At 45.1% G+C, this 27,029-nt stretch overlaps 1 protein-coding gene across 1 annotated transcript in view; it reads left to right on the top strand.

Annotated features, from left to right (window-relative positions):
• CARMIL3 (capping protein regulator and myosin 1 linker 3) overlaps positions 1 to 27,029 on the top strand; it is a 1,161,278-nt gene that overhangs the window by 953,405 nt on the left and 180,844 nt on the right. The gene's annotated exons all lie outside the window — the stretch shown is intronic.

Genomic DNA, 27,029 nt, shown 5'->3' with positions numbered 1-27,029 from the left:
TCGACTAGACAGCTCGAATTTAACGACGCATTCCACATCTTGTGCTCCCATCCTAATAACTTTGTTTCGAGTAACGATTACTTGTCTCTACCGGGGCCATCATTTGATGTTGTGAATTCTGTTTTAATGCGTCGACACTGCTGTCATTTTAAAACACTTGCACACTCACTTGTCACTGATTGTATATAGCACCTGCACCAAGTGTCACCGGGTTGTCACACGATCCTCTCTGTACAGTGCTGCTTTAACTGTATTGACCCTTAACCACTTTGGAAATAATACCACTGTCTATGAAAAACTTTTTGACTCCTTGGCTCTTCCTTTCCTTGTAATGCTTATTGCATACATCTTTAAAACTGTCTCTACATAATACCTGTTGGGAATTGTTCTTATCTACATATTGCACCCATCCCAACGTGGTTTATGGGTTTTCTCCTGTTGTTTTTATACAGGATCCAGTAGTTGGCGGCTCTCCTGGTCCGCCAGCTTAGCTTCTAAAGCGGTCAGCTCCCGCCTAATGGTACGCAGCGTACTGGAGTGTTTTGACATAGCCATGCCTCTAATAAAAACCTTGAATGTCTCCCAGACCGTGAAAAAGTTATCCACAGAGCCCAGATTAGTAGCAAAAAAATTATCAATATCTTCCGCCAGTTCGCCCCGAAAGACATCATCCAACAGGGCGAAGGGGGGGAACCTCCAGGTAAAGGCCGGTATACCCTTCCTAGCAGTGGAAAGATGTAACAGAATGGGGGAGTGGTCCGAGAGGGTGCGCGGGAGAACCTCGCAAGTGCCAATACTACTCAGGACCTGAGGAGTCGCCAACCAATAATCTATTCTAGTGTGGACGTTATGGTAGGCCGAGTAGTGTGTAAAGCCGCCCTTCGAGGGGTGTTTGTCCCTCCAGACATCTACCAGGTCGAGTTTGATCAGCTCGGCCCTCATGTAGGCGGCGGATGCCACCGGACGCCGAGCAGGGCCCGCGGAGCGATCCCTCTCAGGGTCAAAGACAAAATTAAAATCCCCTCCCCATAACATCCCAGGTTGTGCATGAGACCTACAGTGTGAGGACAGGGCAGCATAGAATTCAGGGTGATCATAATTGGGGCCGTAAACGTTAACTATCAACAGGTCAAGTCCCTTACCCACACACCTAGCCAGGACATATCGACCCTCCGTATCTGCCATTACCGGGATCAATTTCAATTGTGAGGAAGGGCTGACCCAGATTAATACCCCCCGAGAATGTGTTGTGAAGCCAGCCGCTACAGTATGTCCCGCCAACCCACGAGACTGTAACATCCTACTGTTGATAGGCAAATGGGTTTCCTGCAGTAGGGCCAGATCAACATGATGTCGATGTAGGTAGCTAAGGACCTTCCTCAACTTGCGGTAATCGTTCAGGCCCCGCACGTTCCAGGTCATCATTTTCAGAGTGTGTGGGGAATGTGTGAGAACATTCAAAGCAGCAGTCGACGTATCAAGGACATTTGAACCATTGTATCACCAGGGATGGCGAGAACAAAACGCAGCAGTACACATTTCCCCGTTGTAGCCAGCTGGCATTTCAATTCTGGTACATTTCCACAGAGCAGTCCACTCAAAGCAATTGCAAACTCCCCAAACTCATTGAAACAAGAACCCCCGTCAGTAGCTTCCCCCAACCCCACCCACCCACTGCCGACCACCCCCAACCAGGTCAGACAGGCCCCAAAAACTACCCCCATGAACCCAAAAATAGCAATTTGTAGGTCGTTTCGAAACTCGACTCCCAAGGGAGTCACACAGCCAAAGGCACCGGGGCAGAGCACGCCTGTAAGGAACCGCACCACCAACTGCTCTATCGCATATAGTCAGTTCGGCTCTCCAGCCCGACCCCACTATTTGTTCAGTGTCCATAGTAAATCACGCCAATGCGCTCCCCAACCCCACCAACCCCCCAACCATTGTACACTGGCCTGTGCATACCCCCAAGCAGCGTTATCTTTCCACCTCTTCAACAACCGCCACATCGCAAATCCACTCGATTCGTACGCTGCACCATCAAACAGTACTAACAGTCATAGTGCAATCCAGACTTACCGCCCCCCAAGGGGGTGGTTCAGCTCCTCCATTTGAGGAATAGTGTCCCCTCAACGTTGAGGAGAGCTAAATACTCCATTAGGACCCATCTAGTCTTGTTCGTCCATGTGCGAGACTGAACCAGTGTCGTCTTCCTGGTTCTTCCGAGCCTCCTTGCGCTCCCGAGTCCATTCCTTCAGGGACTTCTGAAGGTCTCTGGGATCCGTGAAAAAGTAGGAATGCCCCCCTGTGTTGATGCGGAGTTTGGCGGGGTACAGCATCGCGTAGTCCAGGCCCAGCATACGTAGTTGTTTTTTGTACGGCGCAAATTGTCTCCGTTCCTCCTGGACCTTCGCCGTAAAATCCGGGTAAAGGGAGATGTCCATGCCCTCATGTTGCAGCTTACCCTTGTCTCTCGCCAGCGCAAAGCAGTGTCCCTAACGCGGTAATTGAGAAGCTTCGCGATGATGGGACGAGGAGGCGCGCCCGGCTGCGGCTGTGGGCCTAACGTGCGGTGTGCCCGTTCCACGATAAACATGGGGGAAAAGGCCTCCTCCCCGAGCAAAATCTTCAACAGTTTCTCTACATAGAGTTCCATTTTGCCGGTCTGAGTGGTCTCCGCAACTCCCGTGATGCAGATATTGGACCTGCGCGAGCGCGCCTCCAAATCCTCTGCCTTATCACGAATTACCTGTAGGAGTCTACCGAATTGTTTTCTGTCCTTGTCCCATTCGGTCTGCGCCTCCTCCGCCTCCGTGAGACGCCGTTCCGCCATGTCCAGGCGCTCAGTGTGCTTGTCGACTCGTTCCGCCATGCGGTCCATGCGGTACGGCAGTGCGTCTATTTTAGAGCCCACAGACGCGATACTGTCCTGTATGCCCTTTTCCATGGCAGCCAACATGTCCCGGAGCTCTGTGGACGCCGGGCCAGTCGCAGTGGCCCCCTTCGGGGATGCCTCCGGGGCCGTTGCATCCGTTCCCTTCAGTCGACGCCGATCGAAGGAAAGTTTTGCCTGCGTGGCGTTGTTCTTCCCCATGTTCTTCTCTGGCAGCAGGCGAACGCAGAAACAATGGGCACCTCGCTGCCTCCAGTCGGCAAGGATAGTGTGTAAGACTCTCCTGACGGCGATCTGTTGCTGCCGGTCGCCAAAGTCTCTAGGCCTGTGTTGGTGGCGCGAGGCACCCAAGATGGCGCCCGTTAGCTTGGTCCAACAATCTCCAACCACTCTAGCAAAGTCCGCACTCGGCACCGGGCGATATCAGTACAAAAGTCTCAGCTCCGGACCTACCACTCAGGTGTAGTGGAGGGCTGTGGGTACACCAGGACACACCGGGCTGGTATGCGCCAACGATAACTCCGTTGCTGCGGAGGCGCCACTACGTAGTTCAAAAGCACAGCTTCCGCACCACCAAAGACCCACTTCGTTTGAGGGCAAATGTTCACGAAGGGGGGTGGCAGCCAAGAAGGGGGGGCGCTCCGGTCGAGTAAATGCTTGATTTCGGCCCGGCCGGTCACCACGCCGCCTCTACCGGGCTCCGCAGCCGCACGTCAGGCGACGTCGCTCGGCCTGCTTTCCAGGATAGTCCGCGGCGTCAGGCCCAGTCCGCCGCCGCCAGATCGCCAAAGATCCTCGCTTCAATCCACTCGAAGGAACTCGCCAGCCAGGGTCTGGAAGCCACCCACTTTTGCCTTGGGGTGTCAGTGAGTGTAGTAGAGCCGAATATGGAAGATTGGACACTTCGAAGGATAAATTAGCAGGATTTTTCCGGGGCTAAAGCGAGGAGCCGAAGGCTCACGCGTCCGCCATCGACGCTGGCTAGCTCCGCCCCTCTCTTTTTTGGTTTGTAGTGGCTTTGTACCAAATCATCTTTCAGAGAACTGCCTCTCCTATACGTCACTAGGGAATTTTCTGGTAATAATTTACCCACTGTACTGTCAGATTTAATTATCTTCCAATTCCTTCTGAGAATCTGATAGACTTCTGTGGATTTCTCAGTGAAATTGGTGATTATCCTAATATGCTTATCGTGGGTTTTCTCTTTATCTGTCAGTAGTTGACTTGTCTCTGTAGCATTACATCTTTGTCCAGCTTTATCAAGAATGCCTGTACAATAACCTCTCTTCTGAAATCTGAATTTGGCCTGTGCTATAGCTTTGTCACATTCTAAGGGTGTAGAACAATTACACTTCATCCTTAGAAACTCACCTACTGGAATGTTGTTCACCACACTTCTCGGATGTCATCTACCTGCGTGCAGGATTGTATTCCCGTCGTTGGTTTGCGATAAAGTGCTGTGTCATGTTGTTTCTTTCAATGTATACTCTTAAATTAAGGTAAACAAGAGCCTTGTCACTGATACAGCTGGTGAATTGCAAATTCAGGTCATTGACATTAAGGGCTCTGATATATTCCTCCGCCTCGCTCTGTGGACCACGCCACAGGACGAAAAGATCATCGATGTACCGCGTCCACAGAGCGATATAGTCCATCCATCTCTCATTGAAACCCGCCCAGGCCACGTGCTTCTCCCACCAGCCCACGAACAAGTTCGCGTAACTGGGGGCGAAGCACGTGCCCATTGCGGTACCCTGTTTCTGTAAGTACAGTTGGCCTGAAAAAATAAAGATGTTATTGTTTAGACAAAACTTTGTTAGTTCAATCAGCATCTGATTACGTCTGCGATATTTCAATGGTCTCTTATCAAAAAAGAAACTCATAGCTTGCAGGCCCCTTTCATGATTGATCGATGTATACAGGCTTCTGATGTCCAAGGTTATTAAGAGCATGTCCTGTCCCCATCTGGGGCCCTCATTAATGCATAAAAAATTATTTCACATCACGCAGGTAAGAGGTCAAGTCTTTAACCACAGGAGCAATGAAATGGTCAATATAGATTGAAGTATTTTCCAATAGGCTGTTTTTTGATGATACGATAGGTCTTCCTGGTGGCCATACTTTACTTTTATGCACTTTCGGTAAGTGATAAAATGTTGCCAATTCCGGATGTTCACATTTGAGGAAACTCCAGTCACCCTGATCTAGTGTTCCCTCATCTCTCATACAAACTTTTCAATGTTGTAGGAGCACTCTTGATGCTCGATTCGATTTTATTTCCAGTTGTCTCCTTTTTTCGAAAAGAGGCTTTCCGCTGCTTCCTCTCTTTCTGTGTCCGAAAACATACTGATTTAAACAGAACACAAAACCTCTTCAGTGCTTGTGCCACTCGTGTTTGCTCTACGCAGCTTGCCGGTTCAAATATAAAGTTCATATATGCACTCACCGCTTTCGCGCCGCCCGGCTCCTCGGGTCACAGACTCCAGGGTCATGGTTGCGTTTTCTGCAGTGGCACTTTCAAGCAAATCCTTCGTCTTTGATTCGACGCCGTAATCGCTTTGCGGTTACCTCCGGCGGGGCAAACAGCAATTATAATCCACAACGCACAGTTCACCATCTGTTGCTCCTCAGTGCTGCGGGTGCGTACTCAGCGCACGGTGAGACGCGCAAATAAATTCGAAACACCAGCTCTCACATCCATGGAACTTCTTCAAAAGAGTGCACTCTGAGCCATACACAGCGTCACAGTATAATTTCCATTTATTTCTGTACTCGTTGACAAACGCGTTTCAGCGTTGCCTTCTTCGTCAGTGTCAACAAAACTTAACTGATTAAGTGTATAAATAAAAAAAAAGCTCTAAGTTCATGAACATAGAAAGTGACTAGTGATATCAACCAAAACAAACTGTGGACTTTGGTATGGCAGCCATCTTACAATGTTCTAGGTTGCAAATGGTAAATATTATCTTTACAGTCCTTCATTCAAGTGTAAAGAATGGTGAAAGTTTCATTGCTAACGATCATTCATCATTCCTGCACCAATGCTTTATACATATTTACAAGTTGTCAAAAAAAAAGAATTTTTGTCGAATTTTTTTTTTTATTCTCTCCGTTATTATTCCACATAAATACACAATTGAGAATTCCTATCATTCCCTTGGTAAAAAACGCTCGTATTTAGTATATTTCTGGCCATTACACGCAACTTTTATTCTAGACTTGCCGCTTTACCACAATCACAATATATATATATATATATATATATATATATATATATATATATATATATATATATATATATATATATATATATATATATATATATATATATATATATATATATATATATATATATATATATATATATATATATATATATATATATACTGAAAAAACCATAGGTTTCACACCAGTTATAATTAGCTGAACAGTTTACTCATACAAAACCACTGAAATTCCCACGTTATAGTTAGTTGGACTCACTATAACTCGCGCGCCCGCAATCCACTGCTGATGATGTCACATATTACATCATTCATGACATGGTCAGTGACATCACTGATGACATCAAATGACATCACTGATGACATCATCCAGTGAATGTGTGTTCCTGTAAAGTTAAAATGTGTCTAACATATTGAAGAATGAGTGTATGTATGAGTGTCTGAATGAAGGATTTAGTAGGTGCGTGACTGACTGTATGAGTGAGTGATTAAATGTGTCTTACTGAAAGCATTGGTTAGTGACTAAACTGTCTGAATGTGTGCATCATTATGTCTGTTGTTGTGTAAGCTGCTGCATGTGTTGATCAGTAGCTATATGAGTGGCTATATTATTATTATTATTATTATTAATTTTATTAAGCGCACAGCTACCCAAAGGTTTCCCGGCGCTGACCAACAAGGTATGGAAATTGCAACAATTACTGGTTGAATAGCCATGTTTTCAAATTCCAGCGGAACTTCAGATAGTTGGGCTCAGTCCGAAGACAGAGCGGAAGAGAGTTTCACAGGGCCGGACCTAAGAAGAAAAATTAGCGGCCACCCATTCTTGCTCTCTTGATCCTAGGCATCAGAAGCTTGGATTGGGAGGATGATCTGAGAGTACGGGAAGGGACATAAGAAATAATAAAAGATTTAAGGTATTGTGGGGCATTGCCCGCAATAATTCTGTGTATAAAACACAGAGGCTTAAACTTAACCCGACTCTCAATACGGAGCCAGTGAAGACTACGTAGAAAGGGAGAGATGGGAGACCTGCTAGGGAGTTTGCCAAGAAGGCGAGCTGCCATGTTTTGAACAGTCTGAAGTTTCCGGACAATCTCCTTGCCGGCACCCAAAAAAGAACATTCCCATAGTCCAGGCGGGAGGTGATTAGTGCCTGGACTACGGTTCTCTGGGTGTCAGGAAGGAGCATCCAGATGATTTTCTTTAACCACTTGAGAATGACCGTACATGTGGCACAGACCTTCATAGCATGGTCCCTCATTGATAATTGGTCGTCAAAAATGATGCCCAAATTTCGAGCAGTTCTGGAGGGCAAGGGGGGAGTGCCCATTTGGTCAGGCCAATGAGAGGGCCCCCATAAATCACGATTAGTACCAAACAGAAGAAGCTCAGTTTTCCCTCCATTCAGTTTTAATTTGTTCTCATACATCCAAGCAGAGATTTTACCAAGCCCGAGACGTAAGGAGGAAGGGAGGGATGTGTGACTAGTGGATAGTGAAAAGATTAGCTGAGTGTCATCAGCATACGAGTAAATAGAGAGCCCTGCTTGCTCCGCAATCGTAGCCAAAGGTCTTACGTACAGATTGAAGAGAAGGGGGCTCAAGATGGAACCCTGCGGAACCCCGTATGCTGATGTGTGAGTTTTGGATGCTGATGAGGCTGAGAAAACTTGGAACGTCCTATTACTCAGGAAACTAGTAAGCCATTCTAAGGCACGATGGGAGATGCCAATAGATCTGAGGGTGTTGATAAGGATAGAGTGGGAAACCGTGTCAAATGCGGCACTTAAATCCAGCAGGATAAGTGCCACGGTTTCCCCTCTATCTACCAGATGCCTAATAGTTTCCGACACTTCCAGTAGTGTAGATTCTGTGGAGAAGCCTGAACGAAAACCCGACTGAGAAGGATGTAGGATGGTATGGGCTTCGATATAGTTAGTAAGTTGTTGATTAATGTGCTTCTCCAAGATTTTTGAGAAAACTGACAGAAGGGAGATAGGACGGAAGTTAGCCAGATTATTCGGGTCAGCATTGGCTTTTTTTAACAGTGGTACAACCATCGCATGATTCCATGATTGGGGAACCTTAGCCTCCCTAAGTGAGGTGTTAAGTAACTCCAGAATAAGATTAAGTGAAGGGGAATCAAGAATAGACAGAATTTGAGGGGGGATAGGATCTAGAGGAGAACCGGATTTGATGGTACTAATGATGTTGCGTAAAGTGAGTGTGGTCAAGGGAGTCCAAGCAGCAATTCCAGATTCTAATCTGCAAAGATCCGGTTCGGGAGATTGGGGATTAGACGAGGGGGGAAAAGTGGTAGAAACAACTGGAATAGTGGAGCCGAAATCAGAGTAAATGTTTTCAATTTTTGAAACAAAGAAATCGGCTAAGGCATCACATTGCGTCTCATCTAAGCAGGGTGCCTTGGGTTGCTTAGTGGCACCCGAGAGTTCATGGACCACCTTAAAGAAAGCTTTGGGGCGGTTCTGAGCATTAAGTATAGAGAGATTCACATATTCCGTTCTAGCATTTTTACAAAGGGCATGATAGCTGAATAGCGCAGCTTTATATTCTAATTTGACTAAAGGGTCATAGTTGGAGCGCCACTTCCGTTCAATATGGGTTATTGATTGGTTGTCTAAGTATTTGAATGTGAGGGTGAGTATGTGTGTGGGTGGCTGTGAGGTGTGTGACTCTGTGCATAGATGTGTGACCAGTTCATTCACTAGGTATATGGGTTCAAGAGTGAATGTAGAAACAGCTGTATGGGCGGTTGACTGTGTGCATGGGTGTGTTGCTGAGTGAATGGATATATCAGTGCTACATGTCCATGTAAGTACATATATAAAACACAGTGCATGTGAGAGTTGGCATATATAAATGACTAAACATCATAGCCAGTGATTGCGTAGGTGACTGTATGGAACAATGTGTACTTGTATTAGTGATTGTAAAAGAGCGTAACTATGTGTCAGTATATGTTTGAATAAGTAAGGTTTAGTGTGTATAAGTTTGTAGTTGAGGAAATGGGAGTGTGATTGATTCTTTGCTTAACTGACTAGGTGTTTGAGTAACTTTGTGGATGAGTGTCAGCATGTAAGTGTCTGTATAGGTGTATAAGTGGATATGATAGTGTTGTATTGATGAGTGTCTGTGTGTATGAGTGATTGTATGGGTGAATGAGTGAATGTGTGTGTAGACCTAGGAATCAGTGAGTGCGTATGTAGTTACTGGTATTGGTGTTTCATTAATTTCAGGAATAGTAGTTTGTATTTAACACTGGGTGTATCAAAGGTTAGCTTAGAGTGTGAGGCGATGCATCGTATTATCACATGAATGATGTCATCAGTGATGTCATCAGTGATGTCATTTGAGATGTCATCAGTGATGTCACTGACCATGTCATGAATGATGTAATATGTGACATCATCAGCAGTGGATTGCGGGTGCGCGAGTTATAGTGAGTCCAACTAACTATAACGTGGGAATTTCAATGGTTTTGTATGAGTAAACTGTTCAGCTGACTATAACTGGTGTGAAACCTATGGTTTTTTCAGTGAATTTCAAAGGTTTTTTAAAAGCTAATTCCTAACTATAACGATTGTGAAACCTATGTTTTTTTTAGTGAATTTCAAAGGTTTTTTAAAAGCTCATTCCTAACTATAACGTTTGTGAAACCTATGGTTTTTTCAGTGAATTTCATAGTTTTTTAAAAGCGAATTCATTTGTATATTGACTTTGTAACCTACGATTATTTTTTTTGTTAGCTGTTTTTTACAACAATTAATTATATATATATTTTTTAAAAAAAACATTTGTTAAATGTATATATTTTTTTTTTACATTTTTTCCCGGTGCGCTCAGGGTGCGCGCACCGGTAAGCTCTCCCGAGAGCGCACCGACAGCGCTATTTCTGCGTTTGTAAAAAAAAAAATATGTATGATAAGTAAATAATAATGGAAGACATTTAGTACCATACTTATAAAAGCAGTATTTTTGTTTACGAAATGAAAATGATTTTGCATTCCTGTAAAGCTATCAAAACGTCACTTAGGCGCGCCGCGTAAGCGCCCCCGGAAGCGCCTACGTTCGCGCCGCGTAAGCGCCCCAGGAAGCACTACGGTGCGCGCAGCATATGCGCGTCAAGTCATGTGACCTTAAAATAACTCTTTTCATTGGTTGCTAACAGTTTTTTTTACAAAGAATGAAATCCCCACCCATTTCCTTCACTTCTTCTTTCACTTTTGTGACTGCAAGACCTGTCTTTCTGCTGTCGGATCTTTGTTGGATTAATATCTTGGATTACCATGGCTGCCAGACCATCCAGCAGTGAAGATGACTCAAATGAATTTCTTGATGAAGAGGTTCCTCAGCCGAAAATAAAAGAACACTTCATATGGAAGTTTTTTTCCATTCCAAATGACCAGAAAAAAGTAAATGCTCCAAAGGTGGAGTGCAGGATTTGTCACACTGTCCTGTCACGGGGTGACCCCACCAAGAAATATTCTTTTGGAAACTCCACTATGATTCGCCATGTCGAGAGGAGGCACCCCCAGAACTTTGCCCGGGAGAGTGTCAGGGCTCTGGCATGACAGGTTCCCAGTGATGGGGCCTCTACTTCAACCGGAGGAGCAACTACTTCAGTGAGGGGGCGATCGCAAGAGCTGATTCCTAACATTCAGCCTGCTTTTAATAAAGGCGTTATTAAATGCAGAGACTGTGATCAGCTACTTTGCTATGGGGAACAAAGTGTTCTGCTCATGGTTCGAGCATTGGAGAACCATCGCTGCCGTTCCCAGCCCTAAATTTTTTTTACATTTTTCTTTGCTCCTGTTGAGCATTTTCCCATTCCCTGTTTTTGTTTTTGTTCTAAAAAAGGAAAAAAGAAGAAGAAAAAGTTATTTTCAGAACTACCTCCAATTCTCATCAAAGAGCTGTGTTCTTAAAAAAATGAAAAAGAGTAAGTGAAGTGGAGCGCATTGATAAAGAAGAGGAAAATGAGTAAGAAAGCACAGGAAGGGAGGAGAGGAGAAGGGAAGTGAAGTAGGGGGACTGAAAGAAGGTGAGTGTGGGGAAGGAAAGTGAGGAGAAGGAGAGTGAACATGGGGAATGTGGATATGCAAAGAAAATGTAGTAAAGGAACGGGGGTGTGGAAGGGTAAGAAAAGAGCAGTGATGTTTCGGAAAGAGTGGAGATACAGACTGGATAAAGACAAGTAAGTGTGAGACCAGGTAAGTAAGGCAGTGAAGAAACAGAATAAGTGAAAGAAAAAATAAGAGTAGAAGACTGAAGGCCTCATTTTTGCACCTGCCTCACAGCAGGCGTAACACTGACGCAGGTCCTTTAACATGGGCCTGGCCCCATGTGAAAGGATGCATTGCTGGAGTTGTGTCACTTTTGTGACACACTCCAGCAATGCATCACGTTTGCACTTACAGATACGTCTGAAATACTAACGTATCTGTAAGTACTTGCGACATAATGCGTCATATATTAAATATGACGCATCAGTAGAAGACTGAAGGCCTCATTTATGAGGCCATGCGTCACTTATACGCCACCAGTGTGTCATTTTTTGTGATGCACCAGTGCTGTAAAAAATGCACCTTGTTCAGTCATATTTACAAAGTGACGCATCTAGGTCGATGCGTCACTTAGTAAACCCCTGCGCCACATTATACCTACGTGAGGTGTAATGTATGCAAAAGGGGTGTATTGACGCAAGAAAGGGTCGTAGAGGTGACGCAGTGAAATCTATGAGATTTCACTGCGTCACTTTTAGGACCCGGTTGTGTCAAAATCTTGCGTCTGTCTCACAGCAGGCGTAAGACTGATGCAGGCCCTTTCACATGGGACTTGCCCCATGTGAAAGGATGCATTGCTGGAGTTGTGTCACTTTTGTGACACACTCCAGCAATGCATCACTTTCCTCTAAACACTCAACATTATCTTTTTACTCTGTTTTTTTACACTGTTTATCCCCGTGGTACACTCAGGGTGCGCGTACCGGAGAACGCACCCAGCGCTTACCCCGCGAAAAAACCCCCCACTTTTTTTGCCCTTCAGGGTCCTTCTAGGCCCCCACCCCCCCCCCCCAGATAACCTAGGGGTTTAGGGGCTGTCTACTCTGCCCCCTTTTAATTATATCCCCCTTTCTTTTTTCACCTCTTGTGTCTCGATTCTACCGAGACACAAGATGGCGGACTCTCCGGACTGATTAGAATGTTGACATACACCCGACAGCCAATCAGCTATCCGCTCGCGCACTCCCGTAGCGCGCCGGGTGCGCTCCCAGGTATGCGCACCCGTGAGCGCTAGGAGCGCGCCTATAGATATATATGTGTTTTTGAAGTTAATTTTCAAAAAAACCACTGGAGCAATTTTCAGCAAATATAGCAAAGGCACATCTGCGTACCAGTCCCTACAATTTTGCCAAGTTTGCCGAAATTCCGTTCAGCGGTTCGGGCTGTAGACTTGTTAGACCCTCCTATGGAAATTAACATGGGGAAAACACGTTGTGGGACCCCCCTTTTTTCTCAGCCCCCACTTCACGAATCACCCAGAAACTTTCAGGGAAGGAGCGGAGCGGAGCTGGCCAAAATTTTGGAAAATTACACACAAATTCCTCAACCGACGCCAGAGTTATTACCAATAGAATGTTGCGGATTTCCTATGGTAGCCAATCCTAACTATAACTAACTACTGGCGACCGCCAGTAGGTAATTTATATATATATATAAACGCGTCGTGATGGGGGCTGGTGGTGTATCTAAGAAAATCAAATAGCACCAAACCTGGGTCTACGCCCGTCTTTTGTGGTTTGAAGTAAACTGGTTTGTGGGATATATATATATCCATATATATTGCAGAAACAAGAAATCACGCGGCACACTTCTTGGCAGTAGATTTTCGTTTATTTTCACAGGTCTAGCGCAAAACTCCTATGCGTTTCGAACAAACGTTCTTGGTCATGGCAGTGTTCTACACTGCCGTGACCAAGAACGTTTGTTCGAAACGCGTAGTAGTTTTGCGCTAGACCTGTGAAAATAAACGAAAATCTACTGCCAAGAAGTGTGCCGCGTGATTTCTTGTTTCTGCAATTAAACGGAGACACGCTCCCGGTCTCGAACGCGGGCACCGACATGCTGAGTTCCCTCTGCGATGGGAACAGTTGAAAGGAAATTTATATATATATATATATATATATATATATATATATATATATATAACACCACAGGTTGCCCCACTGGAGATCTCACACAGGCGGAGTTACAGCATACGCACCACCGGCAGCAGCATGTCAGCCTGCCTTTCTGTCTCCTCTTTCTTTCGCCAAACCCGTTTCGGAGCTGCGTTGCTCCTTGATCACTGGCTGCATACAAGTGGAGAAACAACGGACTTTAGTGAAACCACAAATTTATTTAATACTGAGTCCCGCCCATGTGGGTGTCAACCGCAATGCCTCATGGATATTGTAGTCCATAAAAGAGATGCTGTGACTCAAGGTTTCTATCAATAACCCGGTTGGGTGCCGTTAGTTTGTGATACAATGTCTTGCCATTAAATGGGAAATTAAAAACATATTTCACCCCCAGTGGGTAGAGGCAGAGAGGGAGATTCTGCATGTTGTCCAATGTACCCCGGTGGCGAGGCCCCCACCATTCCAATCGGCGCTTGTGAATCCGGACGCCAAAGGATCCGCCACTTCGGCGGCGGGACATCTCTGCGGCTGGACTGTCCGCTAAACAAAAAACACTACAGGTTGACCCACTGGAGATGTCACACAGGCGGGGTTACAGCACACGCACCACCGGCAGCAGCATGTCAGCCTGCCTTCCTGTCTCCTCATTCTTTCGCCAAATGCGTTTCGGAGCTGCCTTGCTCCTTGATCACTGGCTGCATACAAGTGGAGAAACAACGGACTTTAGTGAAACCACAAATGTATTTAATATTGAGTCCCGCCCATGAGAAGTGGCGCGAGTAAGAAAAGCCCTCAAGTAGTAGTCACATCAGAATCAGACGTAACAGACACCGAGCAATCCAGTGATGAAAGATCATCAGCAAGGGATTTGGGTTCTTCGCAGTCCCGTTTCCACAAGGAATTTCAACTAATGCGACAGTCCTGGCAGAGGGGAGCCAAAGGCAAGCCTCCAGAACAAAGACAAAGACAAGACAGACGCGAAGAGGTGGTTCCCACATCAGAATATCAAGGGGTGGCCTCGCAAACCAGGAGCAAAGAGGCAGCAGAAGATAATAACCCCAGAGGATCTCACAATTGTGAACTTAACTCCTTTGTTGCGGCGGCTATTCCGCACTCGTGACGGAGCCGTTCCGTCACTGCCCCGCCTGCTCGCGAAATCAGCGCTGCGCAGGTGTGCCGAGGGGGCTGTGACGGAACCGCTCCGTCACCAGCACAGCACGACCGAGGCTGGTGACGGAGAGGTTCCGTCACCAGCCCCGAAGGGGTTAACGACGTTCAAACTATCTAAAATTGAAGAAGCGATTCTTAAAAAAGGACTAACATTTTGTCCATCCCATGACTTTGAGTACACACAGAAAAGAATAGACTTATTCCTCTTCACTCGCAAACTGAAGCTTTTAAAATTTCATAAGCTCAGAAATACCGTAAACGTGAATCAAGAAACCGCGAGAAAACCATCAATAATGGAAAATCTTGAGGGGATGACTTGAATCTTTTACAAATCATGGCCAGTCAATCCACAAATGGTCAACATGAACAATCTACAGCAGATGTGCAGAGTACAGCAGAGACTGCTGAAGAGTTTGGGATCACACAAAAAAGAGCCAAGACAAGCTTTAAACCTCCCTCAAAATTCATACCAACTATACCATATGATGCCATAGATGTTTTTGAGGATTCAGATAAAAACTGATCTAGATAAAATGCAAAGGGAAAGTGGAATTTAACATACGCGCAACAAACTGCATTGGAGAAACTAAGATCGAATTTAAATCTAGTTTGTAAACCATCCGACAAGGGAGATAATATCGTCCTAATGACTCAGGAATTTTATTGCACAGAAGCATTACGCCAATTAAGGGATACTACTTGTTACACCAAAATCAGTAAAGAAGAATATAACACCAGTATTATCGAATACCATGAACTGCTTGAGAAATGGGTATCACAAGGAATGCTTGATACTAACGAACATACATTTTTCAAATGTCAATAACCGATTACACCAACATTTTATCATTTGTCCAAAATTCACAAAAATTTAACATCACCTCTGGGCAGACCCATTATCAGATCAGTTGACTGGGGGTGAGTGTTTGTATTGTCAACGCTCCGTCCATCATCCCCTTTGGTTTTTCTTTTTCAGACCCATTATCTCATCAAGGGGCAGTCTTACTGAATCAATGTCCCAATATTTGGATTTCTTTTTGATTGAGCATGTTAAAACTTTACCCTCCTACATCCGTGATACGACAGATTTCATAAGGGCAATCTCAGGTATCATATGGGAACCTGACATGTTGATGATTGTTTTGGACCTAACAGGACTGTAGACGTGTATATCTCATGATCATGGTACACAAGCAGTGCAATATTTCCTTAAGAGCCGATCTTTACAATTTGCACAACACAATGTGATGTTAATTGAGTTTTTGAACTTCTGTCTGAATAACAATCTCTTTCTAGCACCCTGGAGCACGAGAGTCCCAAAAAGGCCTAAAACAACCGCACCTTGGTACAATGAAGAACTAAGGATAGCTAGGAAAATATCCAAAAAGGCAGAAAGAACGTGGAGGAAAGATTACTGCATTAAAGCCAAGGAAGAGTACAAAAAAGTTCTTAAAAACTACCACACACTTAAAAAAAGTTAGACGAGAATTCTACACGCACAAAATAAATATTGCGAATGACTCACACAAAGAGCTGTTGTATATCCTAAAATCCCTCAAAACTCGGAAAGAAAAAACAGCTGACATTCCAGACACCAAAGAAAGCTGTAATGAGATAGCCAAGTTTGTTTTCTAACAAAGTAACAAAAATATACCAAACCTTCCCAGTAGAGGCAAGACTAGGGACTACCAAACAAAATGACACACCTGTAGCACTGGTCATTTCCCCTCTAGAGAGCTTTAAGATGCCAGAAAGCACTGAACTAAGTGCCATAAGAAAAGGAATAAAATCGGGCTCACCAAGAGACCCAGCACGACCAGAGAAAATCGTAGAAGGGCTGGAAATTATCCAACCCTATATTAAAGAACTCATTGCGCACTCTTTCACAACTGGTGTAGTCCCAATAAAATGGAATCAAGCAATTGTGAGGCAGCTGAAGAAAAAACCCACCTTTGACTACACTAGGCTGGACAATCTGCGCCCGATCTCGCTACTCCCTTTGGTGGCAAAAATTGCAGAGAAAAATATCAATAAACAAATTGTGGAGCATATAAACACCAATGATCTACTACATCCTTCATAGTCAGAATTCAGAACAGCGTACTCTACTGAGTAGGCACTGCTAATGGCAACAGAGGCTCTGAGGCAGCATGAAGACGAAGGTCAAACAGCTGCACTGATCCTACTGGATCTCAGTGCGGCATTTGACACAGTCTCACACCCTATGCTGCTTCAGAGATTGAAATCCTGCGGCATCAGAAAGACAGCCCTTAAATGGCTGGCTTCATTTCTAGACGAACGCAGCTTCCAAGTGGCCCAGAAAACACACCTGTCCAATAGCTACCCCTTGCCCAGGGAGTCCCCCAGGGATCTGTCCTGAGCCCCACACTTTTTAACCTGTATGTGGGCCCACTGGCGGAATGTGTGGAGAAGCATGAAGTGGCGATAGTATCCTATGCGGATGACACGCAACTCATTGTTAGGCTATCCCAAACCATAAGTCAGGCAGCTGCCTGCTTTGGCAACTGTCTTAAGGAAGTAGCTGACTGGATGTCAAACCACTGCCTCCGATTAAATGGGGATTAAACGGAAGTATTAGTTGTAGGAAAAACACCTACCATCTGGTCCTCTGCGTGGTGGCCGGAAGTACTAGGACAAGTCCCCAGCCCCAAGCATGAGGTAAAGAACTTAGGCATGTGGCTGGACCATAAATTATCCTTCGATAACCAAATACAGAAGGTAACCGAGAAATGCTATGGCATCATAAAAACCCTTAGCAAAGTCATAGACCTACTTCCAGCTCAAACTAGAAAAACCATAGTCCATGCAGTTGTTACTTCACAACTGGACTATGGAAACGTTCTATACCTTGGGGCCTCTAAAACAGGCTTAGCCAAACTACAACGCATGCAGAATGCGGCTGCACGTATGGTGCTCAGCTTCCCGAGGAAAACGAACACTAGGAAGGCCCTGGAAACACTCCATTGGCTTCCGGTAGAAAAAAGAGCCACATTTAAGGCAATGTGCTACTCCCACCTCATATTAGCACAAAAAGGCCCTAAATACCTGCAACCTTTGCTGACAAAATATGTTCCTGGACGTACCCTGAGATCTACTGACCAGGCACTGGTAAAAATACCCAGAACCTTCAAAGCCCGCACCGGAGCACGCTCCTTCAGGTTCCTGGCGGCAAAAACCTGGAACTCCCTGCCAAGAACTTTAAGGATGGAACCTAACGAGAAAGCGTTCCGCAAACAGCTAAAGACCTGGCTATTCTCCAGCGTATAGAATAAAATATAAAAGTACCCACCTCCTATAACCTCTTCTCTGTCCATGCCTTAGCGCGGCAGAAACAATATTTTAGACAGAGTGGAGGAACGGCGATGGGAACCTACTTCGCGCCCAGCTACGCGGACTTGTTCGTCGGCTGGTGGGAGAAGCAGGTCGCCTGGGCCGATGAGAATCAACATTGGGCCTCTTCAGTAATTGGGTGGCACCGATATATATTGACAACCTTTTTATCTTTTGGAAAGGTCCTAAAACAGAAGCTGAAGCCTACATTAAACATTTGAATAACAATATGTTTAATTTGCACTTTAGTGGCAACACCAGTGAAACGGAAGTAGACTTCCTAAACCTTAAAGTCTTTATCAAGGAAGGTAAAATCTACACCTCATTATTCAGCAAGACCACAGCAGGGAATTCTATCCTGGAAGCCAACAGCTGTCATCCCAAACCTCTTAAGAATAGTATTCGGTACGGGGAATTACTACGCCTTTAGAGAAACTGTACACTAGAAAAAGACTTTGAAGTGGCAGCCCAGGAGTCCATACTAAGATTTAAAGTGAGGGGATACTCGGATAAGATTTTACAACAAACCTAAGATAAAGTTCAAAAGAATCCGAGATCAAATCTACTAAAAGATAGGAGTAGACCAATGAGTAATGATGACAATAACCCACGCTTTATCACAACCTTTTCAAGAGATTCCCAAAAAATCCAACAAACTTTAGTCCGTAATTGACACATTTTAAAGGCAATTAAAGGCAGACTGAATAATCAGGGACGAGATACCAGGCTATCCGAAAATAACATACAAAAGAAGTCGATCATTAAGAGACCTTTAAGTACACAGCCACGTTGATTCAATTCCTAGAACACCAAGATTAAGCAATTTAACTGGATTTTTTCCTTGTCAACGTTGCAAGGCATGCAGGACAAGTACTAAGTCCTTAAGCTATGAAATACCAGGTACATCTGCAAGTAGGAAAATCAATAAATTCCTTACATGCACCACCCCATATTGTGTGTACTGCTTAGAGTGTCCATGCAAACTTCCTTATATTGACAGCACAATACACCCGGTCAAAAGAAGAATACTTGAACATGCAAGACCTATAGAGCACAATGACCCAAACTACCCCGTTGCGAGGCACTTCAGAGATAGGGAAATTCAGGTGCGAACATTGGAATCGAGATTTATTATAGATCTATAAACTAGAACCCCGCTAGGCCTAAACACTGAAGAAGAATTAGCCATACATTTAGGTAAATAATAAAAAAAAAATGGTATTAATTTTTCAAAGATTTAAAGCTATACCTGATATCCTTGAGCCTATTTAGCATTTGCACAATTTGTTCGTACAGACCTCATTGGTACCGATTCATTTTGTATAAAGGCCTATACAAGGCGCAATTATTTGACCTGTTCAAAAAGGTATGCACATGATGAAGTACAAATGTATAACAAAGGAGGAAGGGAGAGGGAAAGTGGATTCCATCTCCCCTGACAGATTACATAAACAAAATGGAATCCACTCTGGCAGTGGTAGTGTTCCCTACAATGGTTGGGAGCAAACAGTGTTGTTTTGAATACCCCTCACACACCAACAGGCCCCTTGGTGTCATGCTTCATCATAGGGGTCTTCGCACCCCTCTACGGGATGCGGGGTGCTGCGACTCACAACTGCGTAGGAGCACTTGAAGTGTACTATGTGTTGGTGTGTGAAGGGTGATTGAATGTGAGTGGTGAGGTGGTGAAATGTGATAGTTAAAAGATACCTGACTCGTAGGATGAAAAATTTAATTTATTAAGCCCTCGGCTGGTATCGTTAAACAGGGTGCAAAGTGAGGTTGCTACTGTGTATTAAGGTACATCAACCTCAGAAAGTGCGTCGACATGTTTCGGAGTGTAAAAACTCCTTCTTCAGGACGAGGATATGCACAACTCTCCTCACCTTACTCACATGTGGTGTAGGTGTGAAAGTGAACTCTACAAAAAATATTTAAAATCAACAATAGGTGTAATGTTCCTAATAGTGTTTCAGTATAGTAGTCTGTTGCACCCAATTGACGTTAATAGAACAAGACTTATAAGCTAAGGCTAGATGAACTCATGAGCCTTTGCGTGGTATTGGGGGTTGTCTTCCAGCTCAATGCGGCAACGGTTTCTGCAAGACCCGGTAGGCTGCCTTCCCCTTAACGCTGCTCCGTCGTTATGATGCAGTACAGACTGGGTATTATTGGAAAATCCAGGACAAACTGTATATATGTATATATTCATATTTAATTTTACTAATTTGAATGTACACATAATCAAATTGATTTGATACTTATGTTAATTGTTGACATTAATTTTCATGAATGTGTGTATAATAAGGATGTATGACGTTACAACACATGCATTTACATCGCATGCCTTTACAACGCAATTATTACAACGCAGTCATTACAACGCATAGTGCTTTGGGGCGCTGGATAGTGAATACTTTAATTTACTATTCCAACTCCAGTCCCCGTGGACACTAGGGAAGGTTATTGGATAGTAAATTAACCTATTCCCTATCCTAGAGCGCTCCCCAGAGCAATGCGTTGTAATAGTTTGCGTTGTAATGGTTGCGTTGTAAAGGCTCTGCGATGTAAAAGTTGCTTTGTAAGTGTTGTTCACCATATAATAATACTTCACACAAATGCCCATCCAGGGCTTAATGTCTGTTTACGAACATCTGAGTATCCAACATTGTTAAGGTTTTTTTGTTTAAATATATGTAAATATAGTACATGCTAAGATGGCAGCTCTGAATACAAATGAATCTAAGTACATGTTTTATGTTAATAAATGAGGAGGGAATGACGTAATTTCTTGAACCTATGTGAAACTTTATTTAAAAGTAAGGAAACATGGCGTGCAAATATCAGTTGGAAAATGGCGCGATGCCGAAACGCGTCCTGTTTGCTGTGTTAATACGGGAATAAATTTGTATTGCCTGAAACACAGAGTGCGATGTATTCTTTTGCAAGAGTGGAAGAAGTGGAGTGAAATATATATATATTTATATATATTTATATATATATTTAAATGTATATATTGTCTACTGGCGGTCGCCAGTAGGTAGTTATAGTTAGGACCTGGTTTCCATAGGAAAAGCGTTTTTTGTTTCCCCAATAATTTTGGCACCAGATGACTAATCTTTGCGAAATTCTCAAAAATCGTGGGGTACTCCGGTCAGCTCCTATCCTTAAAGTTTCGGGGTGATTCAGTTAGCGGGGGCCGAGAAAAAAGGAGGGTCCCAAAACATGTTTCTTTATTGTATTTTCTATAGGAAACTTTAGACACGGCTACAGCCCGAACTGCTGAATGGAATTATACCAAATTTGGCAAAAAGGTAGCCCTTGTTTCAGAAAGGACTCTTTTTGTTAAATGGTGTAAATCCATTCAGTAGTTTCTGAGAAATTAAAAAAAAGAGGTTGTAAAATGATTTTCCCATAGGAAACTTTAGACATGACTACAGCTCGAACTGCTGAACGGAATTACTCCAAATTTGGCAAAAAGGTAGTGCTTGGTTCAGAAAGCTCCCTTTTTAGGTCTCGCCTGGTGACGCAGCGCGTAGCGCAGTAACCTGCGAGATCTATTGTTACTGACTTGCTTCGGAAGGGAGACAGGAGATGGGCACGCGCAGGGTCGACTGGAGGTTGCGAATGTGCCCGTAAACACGCACGTACAGACATGCGGTGTGCACATCTCCTGTCCCCCTTCCGTCCTCGGAAGCTTCGTGTTATTTTCACTTTCTTTTTTTAATGGGCACGTGCCCACCAAGCGCAGGGCGCTCCGTCTTGTTCTTTGAAGGGTGGGTGACCTCAGAATAAAAGCTAAGAGCCCTCTGTTATAGTACTTTTGTGCCATCATACTCACTGTTGCCACTGATCCTCTGTACATTGGTGCTGCAGATCTGGACAATGCTGTTAAAATCCCAGTACGGGGAGCGCTGCGGGTTCAAGTGCCCGTACATGGCGGTGGTAGTGTGTCTGCTATACCACGCATGCACCACACGCAGAGCAAGGCACGCCTTACAGCGGGCGCACTCAGTCCTTACGTGCTACGTCATAAGGGCTTGTTTTATTCAGTGATTTGTTTAGGTCTTGAAGCCACCCGAGTTGAACCTCAAACCACTCGCGTTGGCGACGAGGCGCCTTAGATGGAAAAGAATGGCAGACCAGACAAGGGGCGCTGTATCCCCACCCGGACAGAGTGATGGTGAGAGGGGGAGTTTTATCTGTCTTTTTGCCCATTTCTATCCATTCACTCTCTCATTTGCCTTCCTTACATCTCTCCCTATCCCCCCATCAATATTTGCACCTACCTACATTCTTGCCTCTCTGCCACGGAACTTTGCTCATTCCTTACCACCTCTAACATTTCCCCCCATCGCTCTCCTCCCATTTTCTTGCCAGTTGGTCCCCATTTCTGTCTTTCCCTTTATGTCCCTCCTTGTCCTTTTCACACCATTTATCTTTTCCCCCTACCGTCTCCCCTCTTCCCCTCCTCCTCTCAGATTGGCATACCATCCTGCTGCCGTTTAGATAAAGATATCACATCTCATTTGCTATGTAAGCAAAGCTCCCTCCAGGGAGAGCTGATCCGTTCCTCCACATTAGACTCACACTGTCTTCTCTGGAATACAGAGCCAATCCAAGGCTCACAGGCCTCCCCCGAGGCTCGCCTGCCCGTCCATCCAGAGCTCTGCAGGCCCACAGTGTGAAACCGAGAGGCCTGGGTTTATCAGGAGCCTTCCCAGAGACAGGCCGATGCTTTATAAGCACAAGCAGCCAGAATCCGGGAACTGTATCCTACCAGACCAATGCCTCTGGAAGACGAGCTGGTGCGTAACATAGTCATTGAACCTGACAGGTGCCTGCCCCTGCTGTCTCTTTTCAAACCCCCCCGCCTTTTGATAAACAAGCATTTGCAATGCACTAGGTCTCGCATTTACATGAGGTTAAGCTATTGGCATTGTAAATGACTATGCCTTTTATTTATGTTTTAAAAATCAAAACATAAATAAAATGCATTGTCATTTATAATGCCAAGAGCTCAAACTTGTGTAAATGCGAGACCTATTGCATTGCAAATGCTTGTTTTTAAATAGTGTAAATCCGTTCAGTAGTTGCTGAGAAAATCAAAAAATACCAGTTTCGATATATAGAGGCGCGGTGGACCCTCCCGACCACAAGCTTTATTCTAATGGGCTGTCAACACTCCAAACCAGGAAATGTTGGCAGCCATCTTGTGCCTCGGTAACCGAGGCACAAGAAAACATGAAAAGAAAGGTAAAGAAAAGAAAAAGGGGCAGGGTAGAAACACCCTGACCACCTAGGCCTGCTCAGGGGGTCTCACAAGGACCCCAGGGCCAAAAAATCGGCGAGATTGGCGCACCCAACCCGAATTTCGGCCGGAAAAAAACCCGAAGCTCAGGCTCCCGCGCTTGGTTATTATTTAGCCCCTGGGTGGGCAAAGACCTGGGGGCATTCAATAATGTAATCACGGGGGCCCAAGGAGGCCCCCGCAGCCCCGGGGACCGCCACACCGGGGCTATTCATAAATTTTTGCCCCCGGGCCTTTTATTAATTATAATCGCTTGGGCACACGGCCCCCCTTCCTCAGGGTCGCCACCCCTCGGGGCATTTATTTTTTTAAACATACTTCTGTATGGGGGGGAGGTTTGAGCCTCCCCCACACGCCCTGGGCCCGCCACCTCCCCGGGACACTAATATTCAAATTTGGGTGTCTGAAACGGAGCCCCGGGACCACCATCTCCCCTTGGCTGTGCAATAGTGGGAGGGGGGCGCGCAGCCCCCTCCTGGAGCACTTGATGCGCTTACTGGAGGTACCTGGTGGGCTCGTTGGACATTGCATTAAGGAATAGCAATTTGCGATTCCTTAAATGCAATCGCAAAATAAGGAATCGCAAATTTTGCGATTCCTTATTTTGTGAGGCAGTTTTGCTTTCATACATACCATTAAGCCTAACCGCGATCACAAACGCCAAAATTCAGCAAATTTTGGCGTTTGCAATCGCAGTTTGGAATGGTACATATGGCCCTTGCCCCCCCTGGCGCGTTTGAATAGTGGTGGAGAAAGTGGGCATGGCCTTTGTCTACCTATCATTAATCCCACTGCGTGGGGCTTACTGTAGGAAAAAGGTAGCTTAGTTGCCCCCTAAAAGACCCTCAGCAGTGAAGGGGACTTCCATCCCCATCCAAGGGCGCACAAGGGAGCGCTTTTGTAGAGTGGTGGGCAAAATGGGCGTGGCCTGGTACGAGTACTTACCAGTGCTGCTTTGTGGGACTGACTGGAGGTAATAGTTTGGGAAGTTGGCCCTCAAGGATGTCCTTGGGGGCCAACTACCCCTCTTGTTACCTCCAGTAAGTCCCACACAGTGGGATTGCTAAGACGTCTTCGGAGGCCATAGCCCCCTTTCTCTACCACTCTGCAAACGAGCCTCATGGCAGACTACGGGATGGGGGATGAAGTCCAATTTTGTCCTGAGGGAGTTTGGGGGCCAAGAATCCCTCCTGGTACCTCCTTTAAGTCCTACGCAGCGGAATTCCTGAGCGTTGGTTAGACGCCCAGCACCCTTTCTCCACCACTCTACAAACGCGAATACTATTTAAAGTAGCATATTTCTGCACCTCTGACTTAGAGGTAGTTTAATCGCCCTGCCCTATTATGTACTAGGGCCTTACAGGGGAGGTCATGCTAATCACAGGGGTACCCCAATGCATAGTGTTCCCTAGTGTATGAAAGTGTTTTCACTGTATTATAAGTGTCTTTTAGCATAGCACTGGCTCTAGGCCTTGTTAGTCAGACTCAGTTACCACCAGTACCCGTCTGAAAAAGTTGTGGGCACAGGATAATTTTGCAACAAGGCCTCTTTATGCTCCTCTGTTGGTTCTTTCTGCACATGTCTTGCTTCTTCCTGCAGTTTTCTTCGTCTTTGTGAGCTTCTTTCTGCATTTCTTTTGCTTCTTTCTGTGTATTTTGTCCTCTTTCTTCACATGTCCTACCTCAGTAGGCATAGTTAGAAACTAGCATTTAAAAAACCTTTGAAATTCACTGAAAAATCCATGAGTTTCAGGCACGTTATAGTTAGAAATTAGCATGACCATGTCATGAGTGATGTAATATGTGACGTCATCAGCAGTGCATTGCGGGGGCGCGAGTTATAGTTAGCTGAACTAACTATAACGGGGGAGTTTCTCTGGTTTTTTCACAAGTGAAATGTCCAACTAACTATAACTTTCCCTAAAACCTATGGATTTTTCAGTGAATTTCTAAGGTTTTTTAAATGCTAATTTCTAACTATAACGTGCCTGAAACCTATGGTTATTCAGTGAATATATATATATATATATATATATATATATATATATGTATATATATATATATATATATATATATATATATATGTATATATGTATATATATGTATATATATATATATATATATATATTTCTTATGGATACATCTGCCTGTGGATTCCTCAACTTTCCCATGCGCAGCATTCCACAGAAACTTTTCTCCATAGCTCGCCCTCGACGATCAGAACGTCACAAATCCACAGCTCGGCATGTGACTCCATGTGATGTCATTGGAGCCATAAGAAGACCTTGTCGGTGTGCTGATGTCAGTTCCATTTTTCTGCGCCGTCAACACGTAACAGTTTTTTTCCAGGCTCTCTTTTTCTGGGAGATTTCTTCTATTCTGTAGGTGTGAAGATGTCGCGACCGAGAAAGTCGGGCTTTAAACAGTGTAGGGAATGCTAGGGTCAGATATCCACCACTGATCCGTATGAAGACTGTCTCTGGTGTTTCTCATTGGACTATGACTTTGAAGCCTGTTCTTCATGTTGTCAGATTAATCCGAAGGCTTTGAAAGAAAGGGAGCAAACACAATGAGGTGATGGAGAGAGTGCTACAACTTTCCAGACACTCACCCCCCCTAGTTACAGATCTGGGTAGAATCCATCATCATTCTTTAGCTCACTTTGCCACCCCAGTTCAGACCCACCTATATTCAAATCAGTCTTAACCCTGCAGCGTCTGTGCCTATGCTACATACAGGAGGAACCCTACAAGGTCTGTGGACATCCAAGATACCTGAAGGAATCTCCCATGAAGTGAAGGAGTCACTTCCCTGCTTCTGCAGGCACCGCAGCAGAGCTGACCGGTGTGCTGACGAAGCTGGCTGGTGTGCTGATCCCAGGCTCTCACAGACTCCGAAAGGCTCAGCAACACAGATGGTAGTTCTTCATATTTATTGAGGCCTGCCCTGTCCTCTCATCAAGTTTGAGGCCAGTATCCCTCATTGTAGCCGCAGGAATCGAATCCCTGTGTACCGCGTTGACTTGCAGTTACAAAGGCTTGTTGAGTTCCTTCCTCCAAGATCTTCGGGCTCCAAGTAGCCCCAATCTCACGAGTCTCCTGTGACCAAGATCTTTGCCCTCACTGCATTGCTTGCACCGTGGGCTTGCATCTTTGATGGGCTGCTCGAGGTCCCCTTGCGACTCCAGTGCCTCCAGCCTTTGGGTCCTCTTGAGGGTCTTCTTTGATTTCTGGAAGCTCCCCTGATTGCTTGGGGTCTGCTCTTACTCTTCTGCTTTTGGCGAGTCACCAGAACCTTGCTGGTCTCGACATTGCACCCTTTTTCGCTTTTCACGCAGGTTGCATTTGCCAAGGCTTGTTGGTGCTCAAACGGACACTAACCCCTCAGCTCTCGACTTCTGACATGGGAAAGCTTGTGAACGGCTCCTGGTCTGCCACAGCATCGCCTGGCCCGCACACCTGCAGCTACAAGGTCACCATCAGCTCTCGTGCAACACCCAACATCGGTCGGCATTAGTCTTCTGTGCCTCCTGGTCTCTCCTGAGTGGCATAGACTCTGTCCCTTCTGCTTGCAGGTACTTCTTATCCTGAATCCACCTTTGGGTTCCACTGAACACTTTCACCTTTCCTAGCAGCGGCATCGTCCTGAAGTCCTCCATTGAGTTTGACTGCGGTTTCTGACTACACTTCATACCTGTGCACCCGGCTTTCCTGGTGTAGGTATCTTGGTTCCTAGGGTATCCACGGGTGGGGTGGCTCTCCAACCTTCCATCTTCCACTGGGTTTCTTCAAGGTCCACTGGGGAGGGTTCTTCTTCTTTAAAATTGCAACTGCGACTTGCCAATTGACTTGAATGAACAATTGTGTTCCCACTCTGT

The sequence above is a fragment of the Lissotriton vulgaris genome, chromosome 5 (genome assembly GCF_964263255.1).
Source record: "Lissotriton vulgaris chromosome 5, aLisVul1.2, whole genome shotgun sequence".
In the NCBI taxonomy this organism is placed as follows: Eukaryota; Metazoa; Chordata; class Amphibia; order Caudata; family Salamandridae; genus Lissotriton; species Lissotriton vulgaris.
The sequence above is the reverse complement of the archived record's forward strand: the minus strand, read 5'-3'. Positions and strand labels throughout refer to the sequence as shown.